The 16789-nt window shown below is 43.3% G+C and overlaps 1 pseudogene; it reads right to left on the bottom strand.

Moving 5' to 3' along the window:
* Window positions 1–773: 773 nt before the first annotated feature.
* Window positions 774–16789, bottom strand: part of LOC142449091 (small ribosomal subunit protein uS17-like) — a 47661-nt pseudogene continuing 31645 nt past the window's right edge.

The raw sequence follows: 16789 nt of genomic DNA, 5'->3' as shown, positions 1-16789 counted from the left end.
CAACCAACCTTGTGTTACCAACCTAGTGCTTATCCCACTATGCCACCAGGTATCCTTGCAGTGCATCAGAAAATTCAAAAAGTAAACTAGCATAGAGTTTTCGCCTTGTAGATCCATTGGTACATGTTTTCCAAAAAATGGTGTCATAGCTATAAAACGAACAATAGCGATATTTGTTGAAAATAATAGATGGCTACTAAGACACAGCACAAAAATTATCGATTGTTCTCTTGTCGACACCTCTTCTGAGAGTGTCACCTTGTAGGGTCTACCCCGCCTGTATGATCCATTGACGTCGCTGCCTTCCCTCCAGGCCAATGTATATGACATTCCCTAGCTGCACATGCAGTGATCCTTAAGAAGTTCAGCACGGGTGCAGTCTTGAGTACAAATTTCCACCCACTGCTGTCAGTGAAGCCCGACTCAAACCACATTATCAGATAGAATGCCTGAGCATCAAAGTGCACCTGGCCCTGGCAAGGATACCCCAGGTGGCACAATGACAGGAAGGGAAAAGTGGAGCCAAAAAGAGACCCAGTTTGCTGTCATTAGCTATCTTAATTATGCAGCATTTCAACAATCAAGCATAAATGCATACTGTATTTTGATATTCTTTCAATAGCATGCACAGAAAGGACATACATAATATACAAATTTAATATGTAATACAAATAGTTAAAACACAAACCCAGTATCATCACATTCCTTCCTTTTCTTTCTTTCTTTTTTTTTTGGAACCAAAAATAACTTTATTTCCCTGGGAGGCTGGCGGCTCAGAACTTCTGTAACTGCTTCTTGGTGCCCGGAGCCTTGGTGACCTTGAGCATGTTGAAGCGCACGGTCTTGCTCAGGGGCCGGCACTCGCCCAAGGTGACGATGTCGTCAATTTGTATGTCCCTGAAACAGGGGGACAGGTGTATGGACATGTTCTTGTGGCGCTTCTCAAAGCGGTTGTACTTGCGGATGTAGTGCAGGTAGTCTCGGCGGATGACGATGGTCTTTGCATTTTCCTCTTGGTCCCCACGCCAGACAGAATCCGCCCTCAGAGTGAGACGCTGCCGGTGAGGAGGCGTTTCTTGTCAGTGCAGGTGCCCTCAATGGCCTTCTTGGGCGTCTGGAAGCCCAGGACAAAGTTCTTGGAGTAACGGGGGAGCTTCTGCTTGCCGGTTTCCCCCAAGAGGACCCTCTTCTTGTTTTGGAAAATGGTCGGGTGCTTTCGGTAGGCACGCTCCATCTGAATGTCCGCCTGGGAAAAAGAAGCCCGCAGAGGCGCCCGAGTTTCCTTATCAGCAACGCAAGGGCTGGAGAGGCGTCCCTTCCCTTTCACGGTGATCCAGTGTAGGTTTTCTGAGACAGGAAATCTGTGAAAGCAGAGAACCTCGTCTTTCTTTCATGGAGTTTGAGCCACTGTTCTTGCAACACGCATCCCTCAGCTCCACAAGGGTTCCTTTACTGCAAATAAATAGTTCGCAGTTTGTATTAGGCAGGAGCTCAGGTGATGTCATGGCTAGAGAGCTCGGCTGCTAAACGAAAGATTGCGGGTTCAAATCCACCACAGGAGGAAGAGATGGCAATCTGCATCCATAAAGATGTGAAGCTTGGGAATCCTGTGGGAAACACTACGTGTACAGGACACTGTTTTAGACCAAAATACATGGGTTATTGGTTTGTACAGATCAACAATTTAAGTAACTGGAAACTATTTAAACAATGAGGTTTGGGTTTTTTAGTAATATTCATCCACAAAGACAGAACTGGACTCCACACGTCATAAAGAGGTAAAGAGAGTATGAACATAGCACATATTTAATAGCCTTGCATTGCCACTTATTGGGCATCCTTAAGGCAAGTAGTTTGAACCAAAGTCCAGTGATTCCACAACCATAGCCTTGAGATAATAGTCATCGATTCTTCTCACATTGGGGTATGACAGCCCCTGACTTATGGAAGAAGTACAGTCCCTTTAATCTGCTAAGTGTGTGTTTAAGGTAAAGTCCAGTTTGCTTACTGAGAATTCCAAACCAGACCCTTCTGGTGTGGTTTCTGAAGGATCAACATGTACTTTTGAAAGACACAATTCATTCCAAACAATATGGTCACATTTAGACAAACGTTCTTCCAACAATCAGCTGATGTAAAAGGAGAATTTCCCACCTTAGCAGTCTCCTCAACCTTCTCAATTGTCTTCTTTCTTAATTTCAGTAAACATACAGAATCTTTGCTTTTTATAGTCCCAAATCTCTAATACAGATTTTTAAATTCTGAGTTTACGTAATTCCTTGAATGTTTCCATGAAATTATTATATTCAGCATTTCTCTGCCATATTCAGACAAGCTCTGGACAATGGCATTTCACTCTGCTATCTACTAACAGCTCTTGGATCATTATCCTGGAATTGGAGTCGTGAACTTAAGAAAAATAGAGCATATTCGTGTTTTGTGAAAATCAATCAGAATGATAAAGGACATAGACTCGGGTTATATAAGGAGCAACTGGGAGTGAGGGGATAGGGAGTTGGGGTCAGTAACATGGAAGATTTGGGCTGTCATTAGGAAAAGGAATGAAAGGGGAGCGATAGAGTGGAAATTATTGATAGATTTTTTTTTTTGCTCAATTGAAAGAAAGAACTAACAAGAACTGATAAAATAAAATACGTTACCACTGGAGTGAAAACATATTCCATTACTGACGGTGTTTAAGAGGAAATGAGATGAACGCTTGACTGGAAAACTCTAGAGGGATTTGTCAGTAGCCTCCAAGGTCTCTTCCAGCTAGCTATCAGAGTCTCTGATTCCTTTATCCATCCTGAAATGAGTAAGCAGAGCCCTCAATCGCAGGCGGCCTTTTTGGTTCCCAAGGTTTCATTTGCTCCCAGAACTTCTTTCACCACATTGATCATCTCAAACTTTAATTATTAAAAATATTGCTGTAACTCTTTAAATGTATGTATGCTTGTTTTTCTATTTCTTGTTGGTGAAATCTCAACATTCGAAATTACATGTACTTGAATTCTTGTGATCCCCATCCCCACCCCCATCTCAAAAGATACCCATCCCTAACAGTTCATATCATAAAGTCCGGCGTGTTTATTTAGCCACAGAGAAGGAACAGGTTTAAGTTTGTGATATGCCAGCCTTTGTGTATGTGTGTGTTTTGAGGGGTGACAACTATGATAAAGAACATGATGGTTAAGAACACAGTTTTAACATTTAAAACATATAGCTTCTCATTTAGACTATGCGCTCATGAAAATCTTTTGTACATTTCACAAACATCTCCGAGTACATGGTTTATAGACTTATGGACATTCCAGTACTCACCTTGATGAACAGCTGTTTTCAAAACCAGGACAAACTTCGTCTTTTGTTTCATCTTTATTTTCAAGTTGTTAGCAAAGTATCGGTCTCTAGATCAGGGCTTCTGAAACTTGTTCCCACTCCTGACTGCTCTTCACCCGAGAACTTTGCAACACAGGCAAGTGCTGCCCAAAACACCTCGCAGCACAGTCAGAAACCTCTCACTGTTGCCAAACTTGCTGTGAGCCTAACGTTCCGTTACTCCGCCTCATCTGAGTCACGACCCACAGTTTAAGAAGCCTTGCTCTAGATCAGCAGTTCTCAGCCTGTGGGCTGAGACCCCTTGGGGGTCTAAAGACCCTTTCACAGGGGTCGCCCGATTCATAACAGTATCAAAATGATAGTGATGAAGTAGCAACAAAAATAATTTTATGGTTGGGGGGGTCACCACGACATGAGAACTATATGAAAGAGTTGCTGTATTAGGAAGGTTGAGAGCCACTGCTCTAGGTGATACTAAAGGATCCCCTGGTGGCACCATGCTTAAGCACGCTGCAGCTTCCAAGGGTCAGCGGGACCTGGCGATCTGTATTGTAAGGATTAGCCAAATCCACGCCCACTCTGTCAAGCTGATTCCAACTAGCGGCAACCCTACGGAACAGAGTGAAACTGCCAGCTAGAGTTTCTAAAAGAGTTGTCTTGATAGAAGCAGACTGCCACATTTGTCTTTCACAGAGCAGGCCAAATTTAAGCTTAGCAGCCAAGCACTAAGCCAATTGCCACCAGGGCGCCTCCTCGTGAACTTCCAGATCTCAAGCTTACAGCCGAGAAAACGATGGAGCAGTTTGACACTGTCACAGAGAGTCGCTGGGAGTCTGAGTCAGCTGGATGGCACTTGACAACATGAAATGAGGAGTCACAGTTTCACCATGAAAAATCTCCAAGTTGACACCGCAAAGGGACTGAGAGCGGAGACGTCCTGGTAAATTTGAAGTAGCACACTGTGCTTAGTGCTCCTGGCTCACCTAAAAGATCTGCTGGATCCCAACATATGAGGAGGCTCCAAAAAGTCCATGGAAATTTTCCATTATGTTTTAATCCCATTCTTGCATGAATTGTGTGAAGCTCCCTTGCACACTGTTAAGGAGCCCTGGTGGCACTGTTGAATAAGTGTTTGACAGCAAACCTTTCAATCAGAAGTTCAAACACACCCACCCTGACCCAGGGAAAAGATGAAATTATGTGCCTCTGAAAAGATTTATAGCTTCATAAATCCTCTATAGATCACTGCGCATTAGGATCAATTTGATAGAAGTAGGTGTTTGCCGTTGTCACACACTGGTACACAGTATTTGCTAGCACTTATACTTGCAGTCCCCAGATCACAAGAGTTCCATTCCTAACTGACTTTAAACCAGATTTGTAAGTCAGAAGAGTACGGTAAGGTTACTAGCTAATGTCAGTTAGTCAAATATTGTATTATACAGCATGAACCTTTCTTGGCATAAAAGACATTAAAGAAAGACTTCCAGATCCATTCAAACATCTTTAGCATAATAATTTTAAAAGCCCAAGGCCATCGAGTCAGTTCCGACTGATAACTTCTCTACAGGACAGCCTAGCACCGCTGCAGGGCCCTAAGGCTATGAACCTCAACCAAGGTGGCTGCACCAGCATCCCCTGTCGAGCGCAGTGCTAGTGGGTGTGAAATGTCAACTTCTCAGTTAGTAGAACGATGCTTAACAATGATGCCAGGGCTTCTTGATATAACAATAGGACATAGTCATAAATAATAATAAAGTGACGCCTGCTTTCTATTATGAATCCTTGTATGTCCCTTGAATTTTCAATATAATAGGAACTAGGCTGAAAGCAGAGAATACCAGAAAGATGTTCACTTGTGTTTTATTGACTATGCAAAGGCACTTGACTGTGCGGATCACAACACACTAGGTTTTGCCAGGGAAGGATCGGAATTCTAGAACAGTTCGCTGTGCTCATGCCGAACTTTTACTTGGATCAGGAGGAAGTTGTGGATCAAGAGGAACTTTTACTTGGATCAAGAGAATACTAAACCAAAAAAGCAAACTCACTGCCAGAACCTGTGCCGACTCATAGCAAACCTATAGGACAGATTCGAACTGCCCACTTTGAATTTCTGAGACTGTAATTGTTTACAGGAGTAGATAGCCCCAAGTTTCTACCTCTGAGCAGCTGGTGGTGTTGAACTTCTGACCTTTCAGATCATAGCCCACCTTATAACCACTAAGAATACTCATGGTTCAAAATCAGTAAAGGTTTGCATTGAGGTTGTATCCTCTCACTTTTTCCATCTGTTTGCTGAGCAAATAACCAGAGAAGCTGGACAATATGGAGCATCAGGAGTGGAGAAAAGCATGTTAATAAACTGCAATATGCAGATGACACACCTTGCTTGCTGAAAGTGAGGAGGACTTGAAACATTTGTTGATGGAAATCAAGTATTACAGCCTTCAGTATGAATTATAACCCAATGTAAATATAAACAAAACTCTCACAATTGGACTGGTCGTAACATCACGATAAAGAGAGAAAAGATTGAAGTTGTCAAGCACTTCGTCTGGCTTGGATCCCTAGTCAGTGGACGCAGCAGTCATTGCATGGGGTAAATCTGCTGCACGAGACCTCTTTGAAATGTTGAAGGGCAAAGATGTTACTTTGAGGACCAGGATGCACCTGACCCACGCTAGGGTAGTTTCAATTGCCTCCTATCATGTGAAAGCTGGACTTTGAGTAAAGAAGACTGAGAAGAATTGATGCATTGAATAATGGTACTAGCAAAGAATATTGAAAGTAGCATGGACTGCCAAATGAATAAATAAATATGTCTTGAGAGAAGTACAACCAGAATGCTCCTTAGAAGCAAGGATGGTGAGACGTCATCTAAGATTCTTTGGACATGTTGTCAGGAGTCCCTTGAAAAGAGCACCATGCAACCCGTGAAGACAAAGCGGGTAAATAAGCAAATAATGTGGTGAAGAAAGCTGATGGTACCCAGCTATCAAAAGAGATAGCTCCTGGGGTCTTAAAGGCTTGAAGGCAAACAAGCAGCCATGTAGCTCAGAAGTGACAAAGCCCACATGGAAGAAGCACACTAGCCTGTGCGATCACGAGGTGTCGAAGGCAACAGGTATCAGGCATCAAAGAACAAAAAATCTTATCATGAGGTGGAGTGGAGACCCAAAGCCCATTTGTAGGCCACTGGACACCCCCTTACAGAAAGGTGTCCGTGAGGAGATGAGCCAGTCAGGGTGCAATGTAGCAACAATGAAAAATACAACTTTCCTCTAGTTCCTAAATACTCCCCCCGCCCCCCACACACACACTATCATGATCCCAATTCTACCTTGCAAGACTGACTAGACCAGAGGATCTGTACACTGGTACAGATACAAACTGGAAACACAGGGAATCAGGGCAGGTGATCCCTTCAGGACCAGGGTTGTGAGTGGCAATACTGGGAGGGTAGAGGGAGGGTGCGTTGGAATGGTGGAACTGATTACAAGGATCTACATGTGACCTCCTCCCTGGGGGATGGACAACAGAAAAGTGGGGTAAGGGAGATGTTGGACAGGGAAAGATATGACAAAATAATAATTTATACATTATCAAGGGTTCATGAGGGAGGGGGAGTGGAGAGGGAGGGGAAAAAATGAGGACCTGATGCCAGGGGCTTAGGTGGAGAGCAAATGTTTTGAGAATGATGAGGGTAATGAATGTACAAATGTGCTTTACACAATTGATGTATGTATGGATTGGGATAAGAGTTGTATGAGCCCCTAATAAAATAATGTATTTTTTAAAACAAGCACCATGCTTGGTAAATGGCAGAGGAAGGCCTGCAACAAGATGGATGGATACACTGGCTGTTCTCTGAGCAACAATAGGCTCAGACAAAACAATTGTGGGGAAGGCACAAGACGTAGCAGTGTTTTACCTGTTGGACAAAGGGTCGCTATGAGTTGGAACCAACTACAGCACCCAACAACAGACTTAACGAGAGTTGGTTTTCCATAAGTATGGATTGAGGAGAAGTCAGATGTTTATAACTTCGGGATTGCCTGGACCATGTAAATCAATTAAATCAATGAATATTAATAAAGTTATGTTTTACCCGAAGGACAATTCTGTTGCCAAGCTGAAAAGATACTTGCCCAACTTTTCTGCACAGTTCATTTGAACAGAAATGAAAGTAGGCAGTTTCTAAACATAAGCATATCTGTGTTCACCTTAATGATTTCATGTTTCTAAAAGTAAATAGGAAAGTTCCAAATAGATAGCTTTTCTCTGATTTTAATAGAAATATTTTCCAAAGAACTATGAAAATTTAAAAGAAAAAAACTATGAAGATTTTCAAAAAATAAAAATTATTACGAATTGGACATACTAAACTTCTTTGTTGATATGAAATCGGTCATATATATGTAAATATATATCATATATATTCCATCAGCATGCCAATTATTCCTCTAACCCAGAAACAACCTCTAATAGTACGATGGCTTCTCTACTCTGAGTTCTCCCTTTCTCCCCTTCCTAGTGCAGTTATGTATCATCCTGCTGCACCTATTCGCCAGGAAGACCGTTTTAAGAAGTCCCGTTCTCTGCATCCACTCCTCAAATTCAACTTGTCTTATGAGTAAACTCTTCCTTCTGAAAAAGGCAAGGGAGGGGTGTCGTAGAAGAAAAGGGACATTTTATGTATTAGGTAATGGCATCTTCTCCCTACAAATAATTAATTGGTGATTAGTTCATGAATTCACCAATAATTATATATCTTTGGAACCAATAATTTCATGGCTAATTGTCAAACAGTGAAGTGGAAGCAATAAGCAAAAGGAGGACCTGCAAATGAACGCAGCAGAGAAGAGTTGTTCCGCCCACAGGATATTTCATTTAATAGCTCATTCACTCTTATTCTAATACGAATATTCTGTGCTAAAATGTTCTAAGCCACTGGTGAAAGCCAAAAAAGCTCTAAATTGCCTCATTAAGTTTTATGTCATTGCTATTATTTTTGAATCCAGCAAACGCATTTTCTGTTCACTGAGGCATGGACCAGCAAAGAAGAAATAGTCCTGGAAGATAAATTAAGCAAAGATATGAACAAAATATCTGTTAAAGTCCTAAAATCAATAATGCTAAAAACACAATTCAGACTGTCAAAAAGAAAATAAAGACAAAACTTAGAAAATAACATCATGGCTGTCAACCAATAATGTAAGCAGTATTATGAAGAAAATTCAAAATTAGTCTTACTAGTCTTAGGACAATATTTGAATTCGATAGATCAGTGGGGGTGGGGTGGGGGATACTAAGCAGTCCATGGTCCTGGAAAATAACAGCATAGCAAAGATTTTAAAACGTTGACCTAGGGTGTAAGAAGAAACTCAGAAAAGACTCACTGCCGTCGAGTTCATACCAACTCATAGTGACCTTAGAAGACAGAGTAGAACTGCCCCTGTGAGTTTACGGTACTCGGAAGCCTCCTCTTTGGTTTCTAACTACTGACTGCCATTCCCAGTCCAAGGCGTGACTCCTCCGTCACCAGGACATAAAAAGACAGGTCAGATTACATCTCCCCTGCTGTTTAGCTGCAACCCTTGAGATATTAGCTATTGAGGCAAATCTTCAACATCTCTAAAGCTTTATTCCCTTTTCTATAAAATGAGACTAATAGTGTGTACCTCACATCGCAGAGCATCTCATACAATCAAATACTCAATGACTAGCCCAAAGTTTGTGAGTTTGGACCCATCCAGAGGCACCTTGGGAAACAGGTCTGGGATCCGCTTCAGCAAGGTAGTCGTCCTGAAAAACAGTGCTAATCTGTGCATCGGTGCCTGTGGAATCTCCAGGAATCGGATTTGACTTGACAGCAACTAACAGGCCACTGCTATCCAGGTCACCCTGCCACACAGCAGCCCTAAAACCACTGCCATCAAGTCGATTCTGACTCGCAGTGGCCCTGTCGTACCGAAGAAAACTGCCTACGTGATTTCCAAGGCTGTGAATCTCTGAAGATGCCGACTGTCCCATCTCTCTCCTGTGGAGCAACCCGTAAGTTTAAATCGCCAACCATTCCTGTAAGCAACCAATGGCTTGACTACCAGACCACCAGGCCTATGATAATAAACGAAAGATAACTAGCACAGTCCTTGCCCATAGAAATCATTATTTAAAGACACTATTAAAGTAGCCTAAGCAAAATGATGCCCATTTCACTTGCTTATACAAGGATGAACAAGAACAAGTCCTTGTGAAAATGCACATAACACACAATTCCCGGGCAAGAGCCAGACCAAACCCAAAGACCCATACATCGTACACATCAGATGCACATAGCACCTGTGATGAAAGGCATCTTTCTCTCCATCACATGCCTTTATGGCCCACAGAGGGGTGGGGGAGAAAAAACAAAGGCAATGGGGGTGGGGGGGAGTCAGGGCACTAACCAACCCAAGGGAAGGGTATTGTATGTGCCCCACAGGAAGGGGAGAGCAGGAGTGGATCTCATTCCAGCGTGCCAGTCCCCGAGGACAATGTCCCCTAGAGGAGCAGCTCATTCCCAGAGATGGCTGTGGGGCGGCCTCAGCTGGAGAGGTGATCCCTCCCTAGAAGACAGCATTACCGAGGACAGCCCTGGAGATACAGTGTAAGGAGAGTGACGGTGTAGACTAGGAGCGAGTGCAACAGACCAGTGATAGCAGCGAAAGCATGAAGGCCCCCAGGAACCCCGATTGTAGACTTCGGACTCCGGTGCAGCACTTGGCACTCCACCTGAACTGGTTGGGGATTACTCACAAGGAGGCCACACTGAAAATCCAGGCTTAAATGGGGGTGGGGTGGGCATGAGACAGCTGGTAACGTGAACCTAGAGGACACAGCTTTTGGACACGAAGGCGGCTCTATGTCATGATCACTCTTAGTATGGTGGCCATCTGTATGTTGTTGGGTTTGTTTGTTTGTCTGTTTGCTTTGGTAGGGGGTGTTCCTATCTTTTATTTTATTTTGTTATTACTATTATTTTGGTTTTGGTCTTTTTTGGTGTTGATTTATACAAGATATGCAGGCTGAGCAGTCTTAGAGAGACAGCAGCTGGACCAATGGTTCCTGAGGCCACGGGAGGGGGGAAGGTGAGGGAGGTGAGCGGGGAGCCAACAAAGACAGGTTCTGGGGAATTCAGGTCAGAGTTCTAAAATGGACAGCGAGGAGAGTGTAGCTTTTCTGGGTTTTTGATCAATCTAATTGTATCTGAGAGGAATTACTGAGACGTGATACATGCATGATAGTAGGGTAGGAGGAAAAAACAAAACTCTCTATATATACACACACACACATACATATATAATATGAATAAATGTATATTTGTTTATGTATATATGTAAATTCAACAGGAAGCAGATGGACTTTGGGTTGCTACTGAAATCTTACCTCTGTACCAGGATGGTTTGTTCTAATAATGTGGCACTCTGTGATACCCACCTCCCTGACACGATAGTTGAAGACAAAATAAGTGTATTAGCAAATGTGGTGAAGAAAGCTGATCGTGCCCAGCTATCAAAAGCTATAGCACCTGGGGTCTTAAAGACTTGGAGTTAAACCAGCAGCCCTCTAGCATGGAAGCAACAAAGCCCACATGGAAGAAGCACACCAGCCTGTGTGATTAAGAGTGACTAGGGGAAGAGGTATCACAATTTTAAAAAAAAACATGCATCCAAATTGATATGAAGGGAAGGGACTGGGAGTGGTAGAGACCCAAAGTCCACCATGGAGACAATTCTTAGAAGGGCCTCATGGAACAAAGGATCAATCCAGGGTGCAGGGTGGCACTGATGAACCACACAACTATCCTCTAGTTCTTTAAGGTTTCCTCCCCTTACTATTGTGGTCCAGATGTGCTATATTTCATTGGTCATGTTAGATTTGTGTAGGTTCCTTTGTTCACTTAAGATCACGTGGTAAATGGTAGTCAAGGGAAATGACCCCTCAGAGACATTGACAGGAGTAATGGTTCCCTGAGGGTATGGGAAGTGAAGGGGGGGAGGGGAAGTTCATAGTATTGATGATTGTATGGTTCCACCCAATGTGATTGAATAACAGAACTGTATGGGAAAGGAAGGGATAGGATATATTGGAATGAGTAAGATATGTCAATAAAATTATCATCAAAAATAAAAAACAACTAGTCACTACTTCAAAAACGCTTGGCTCTGGGGATCCCAACAAATGCTCCATGGTCTGACAGTCCAGGAAGCAGCAGGAAAGGAAATCTCTAGAGAGAAATTGCTCCAAGCACACAAAAGCCTAGTGCCAGCACTGCATTTTATTAACACACTGGGAGAAATTTAAAGTAATCTGATGGCAGAGTTCTTAAAATGGGGTTTTCCTCACCTCGCTTCAACAGCACCTCTCAACACTCAAGCAAACACATCCATTCGGTGCCTAGTCTACCACAACGGCAAATCAGGAAGGAAAATAGTTCTTCCGTGCTGTCAGTCCAAGTTATCACATGAGAATATGTCAGTGGCACTAGAAAAATACCATGAAGATAAAAATTATCATTTTCAGAGACAGTTATTTGAATAGTTCCAGGCAGTTTGTCAGAATCAGAGAGTAAGTGATTCTTTCAGAGACCTAGAGAATGAAATAAATGAGCTCCCTTCACACCTGGTGATGTAGCATTGGTTGAGAGAAGTAGAGTTTGCTCATCAAGCACACAGTCAAATAAGAACTTTGCCAAATATGTTATACATCATTGCCTCACTTAAGCATGCCATGATCTTTATTTGAAGTGGAAAGGGAATGTTCTTTGTCTAAAGTGCTTTTAGATTTAGTTTTACATTTTGGATTCTATCAAAAGGCTAGCCTAAAGGTTCTACAAAAACCCAACTCCCTGACACCACTGGGTCGTCACAGCGACCGGATAGGGCAAAGTAGCTCTGGCTCCTGTGGGGTTCCATGGTTGGAAATCTTAGAATTAGAATAGAAAGCCTCCTCTTTCTCCCACAGATTAGCTGGTGGTTGAGAACTGCTGACCTTGTAGTTAGCAGCCCAACTCATAACCACTACGCCACCAGGGCTTCAGAAACTCAGAAAGATTAAAAAACAAAACTCAGCTCCCAGCCATCCTGTGAGTTCTGACTCATAGTGACCCCATAGGATGGAATAGAACTGCTCCTTAGGGTCTCCAATACTGTCCAACTTTAGAGGAGCGAGCAGCCTCTTCATTCTCCAGTGGAGCAGCTGGAGGTTTCAAACTGCTTATCTTGGAGTTAGCAGCCCAACACAGAACCCACTACACCACCAAGGCTCCCTGGTAGATACATTCAATAAATTAAAAATCAGTGTTAGAAATCAAGTGCTACTTTCTTAATTTAGTCATGGTAAAATGACACAGCAAACTACTTCCATGACTAATTCAAAGGTCTGTAGACCTGACAGTGTAGGAGCATTTACCAAGTTGCGTTCAAATCCTGATGACACCTTTCATTAACTCTGACATCTTAAATCCTCTAGATTTCTGTTTCTCCTCTGTAAAATGTGGATAGAAATGCCTCCTTGCAAAATTGCGATGTGGACTTTCAGAATGTTTGTGAAGAGCCAGGTGCTCCACAGCCCCTTGTTACCCATCATGTCTACAAAGAAAACCCCATTCCCAAGAGAATACACTGCTTTAAAAAAGCTTTGGAATTTGGCGATCTACATTCAAAAATTGGCCAATGAAAATCCTATGGATTAAAACAGACTCTTGTTCAATATGGTGCTGAAAGATGAATCCCCTACGTTCCTAGGTTGAAAGGCACTCAGAAGATATATTGGCTGCAGCAATGGGCTGGAAAGAATCTGCACATATGAAGGTGACCCAGGACCAGACAGTGTTTCATGCTGGTTGTACATGGGCTTTCCATGAGCTGGAGCCAACTTGATCGCAACTAAAAACAACGTATTGTCACAGGTGCCTTCCAGTAACCAGGATAAGGGACAATCTCCTGACAACCAACAGATGGAGATTGCTACAGTGAGTTTTTGAATAGCATCGACTGGCCTTCTGAGGAAACTGGGCTACCGACAACACAGGACTCCAGATCAGATAGGATCAGGCAGAGGTCTCCTAGAAAGGTATCCCTGCCAATGAAAGCCGAAAACTGCGAGGGGAGCGTTGGGTAGGCATTCAGCCACATAGTCAGAGAGAGCTGGGGTTCATCGCGTCAGAGAGAACATTCCAGGAGTGAGCATAGCCCTTCGAATCAGGGCAGTGAGCAGACAAGAAACCACCCATCTTTTCCAAAGCAGTTCCAAAATCTTTTCTTTTTCAAATCCCAGGAAAGATCACATCAAATAGAACTACTTTGTCGCTTCAATTACTTTCCTGTACTCGATGAGCCTACTGTCAGCAGATCTTTTAGCCTCTTTGTTGACTGGAAAACTTTCTTGTGGCCCTGATGAGACCAACTGCTTGCTTATTGTTGTTGCTGTCATCTCCAAATCAGGGTGACCACAGAGCAGAACAAACCATGGCCCCGTGCTGTACCATCCTCACAGTTATTGTGTTTGAGTCCGTGATTGCGGTCACCCCGTCATTCTATCACTGAGGGGACTGCCTTCTTTTCACCGCTCCTCTACTTGCTAAGCATGACATCCCTTTATCCCTTTCCAGGGGCTGGTCTTTCCTGATAACGTAGCCTAATACAGGAGATAAAGCCGTGCTCTCCTCACTTTAAAGAAACATGAAGGCTCAGTTCTTCCAAGGCTACTTCCTTTACTCCTTCAGTAATCAGCCTTTCAATGCTACTTATCATCAGCATAATTCAAAGACATTCATTTTCCCATCTTCCTTGTTTATTGTCTAGTTTTTACATGCATCTGAGGCGACTGGAAACACCCGGGCCTGGGCCAAGGGCATGTTAGTCTTCAAAGTCACATCTTTGTTCTTCAGTATGTTAAATAGGTTCTGTGCATCCGATTGGCCTAATGCAGTACAGACTTTGGTTTTTGACTGCTGCTTCCGGGAGCATTGATTGTGGACCCGAATTAAATGAAATACTGAACAACTTCGATCTTAGCTCAGTTAGCTTGATGCTGTCTAGTGATACAACTGTGAGGCTTGTTTTGTCTTCTGTTTGTTGTTGCTGTTTTCTTTTGTTTCCAGAGTTGTGATCCGTTTTGAAGGCGTGTTCCTGATCTTCATCAGTAAGTGCTTCAAGTCCTCCTCACTTTCAGCACACACGGTTGTGTCATGGTCATTTCACAGATTGTTATTAAGTCCTCCTCCAATCTTGGTGTCATGTCATGTTTCTCGGGTGGGTAACACCTCGGTTCTAGGCTTCGCATGCTTAAAGAATTCACGTTGAAGCCAGTTTTGGAATCCAAGTGGGTTTTTATGAAGGGCGGGACAAGTTGCAGGTTTTACAGTCTCAAAAGGGGACACACCATTTCTGAAAAACGTGCCATGCTGGGGTTCACAAGGGGGCATGAAACAAGCATGTAGAAAAGAGCACCCACACATGCAGAACTGGGGGGGGGGATTCTCAGGAGGCCCAAATCCCAAGAACCCTAGAGGCTGAGAGCACATGGGCCCAGAGGCTGTGGGCCCCGAGCAGGCCGGAGCAGGATAACTGACCAGGAGCGGGATAAGAGTAAGAGAGCGTCCCAGAGCATGCTCCCTGCCTTCATCCCAGCCCGCCCCATAGCTGGGGGAAGGTGTGCTTGAAGTTATTGGTTGACCCTATTGGCTTAGCCCACCTGGGTGATGTCATGAGCCTGGGCCTAGTTTCCATGTCCCAGTTGTACCTCCCACCTGACTTGGGGCTTGAGTATGAGCATGCTCAGTTTGGGGTCTTCATAGGTGTCTAATGGTTGCCTGAATCTTTTCATAGTCCTCTATGGGGGCCTTTGTAGGCATGGGAGGGTTTGTCCCTAAACTAGCTACCTAACAGTTATTTTCAAATAATCAATTTTCTTGAAGTATCTGTTCAGCATACAAATTGGGTAACTATGGTGAAGGCATACAGACTTGTCACACACCTTTGATCCTCAGCCATGCAGTGTCCCCTTGTTCTGTCTGAGCAACTATCATATTGTCCACGTACATATTCCACATGAGCACAAATGAGTGTTTTTGAAATGTCCACAATTTCCACAATGCAATCCATAGTTTATCATTATCCACACAGTCAAATGCCTCAGCAGAGTCTATAAAACACAAATGCCCACATGGAAGAAGCACACCAACCTGTTTGATCATGAGGTGTCGAAGGGATCAGGGATCAGGCATTAAAGAACAAAAAATCAAATCATTGTGAAGGAGGGGGAGTGTAGGCAACTAGATATCCGCTTAAAGAAGGGTCTCCAGGAGGATACGAGCCAGTCAGGGTGCAGTGTAGCAATGATGAAACATACAACTTTCCTCTAGTTCCTATGCTTCCTGGTCCCCCCTCCCCCACTATCATGATCCCAATTCTACCTTACAAATCCAACTAGACCAGAGGATGTACACTGGTACAGATAGATAGGAGCTGGAAACACAAGGAATCCAGGGCAGATGATCCCTTCAGGACCAGTAGTGTGAGTGGTGATACCGGGAGGGTGGAGGGAGGGTGAGGTGGAAAGGCGAAACTGATTACAAGGATCTACATATAACGTCCTCCCTGGGAGATGGACAACAGAAAAGTAGGTGAAGGGAGATGGCAGACAGTATAAGACATGACAAAAAATAATAATTTATAAATTATCAAGGGTTCATGAGGGAGGGAGGAGTAGCGTGAGAGGGGGGCGGAATGAGGAGCTGATACCCAGGGCTCAAGTAGAAAGCAAATGTTTTGAAAATGATGATGGTATGGATTGTTATAAGAGTTCTTCGAGCCCCCAATAAAATGATTTTTTAAAAAGAGGAAAAAAACACAAATAAATGTCTTTCTGATATTCTCTGCTTTCAGGTAAGGTCCATTTGATAGAAACCCTAATATCAATCATATATATATGTATGTATATTTTAAACCATTTTAATGGGGGATCTTACAGCTCTTATGAAATTCCATACATCAATTGTATCAAGCATAATTGTACATATGTTGTTATCATCATTTGCAAAACATTTTATACTTGAGCCCTTGACATAAGCTCCTCTTTTGTCCCCCCTTCTCCCCTGTTGGGAACCGATAGCCATTAAGACCCTGGCCTCAGACACGTAGCAGAAACTTGGCCACTTTCTAACAGCAAGGCTTTGTTTCCTGCCCAACTTCGCCCCCACATTCCAAGCTACTGTAGCATGGGCAGTTCCAATAACTGACCTTGTTGCCATTAGTCAAAGTACTGAGCACCCATTGAACTGCAGATATACCATATTAGGAACATAGTGATAAGTTCACCCGGTAAGCCTTGATTTGCATGCGGACGTCATCACGGACGTCTTTGAGTACTGTTGCGCACCCTTTGTACTTATTGGGAACAT

The sequence above is a fragment of the Tenrec ecaudatus genome, chromosome 5, assembly GCF_050624435.1.
Source record: "Tenrec ecaudatus isolate mTenEca1 chromosome 5, mTenEca1.hap1, whole genome shotgun sequence".
In the NCBI taxonomy this organism is placed as follows: Eukaryota; Metazoa; Chordata; class Mammalia; order Afrosoricida; family Tenrecidae; genus Tenrec; species Tenrec ecaudatus.
The sequence above is the reverse complement of the archived record's forward strand: the minus strand, read 5'-3'. Positions and strand labels throughout refer to the sequence as shown.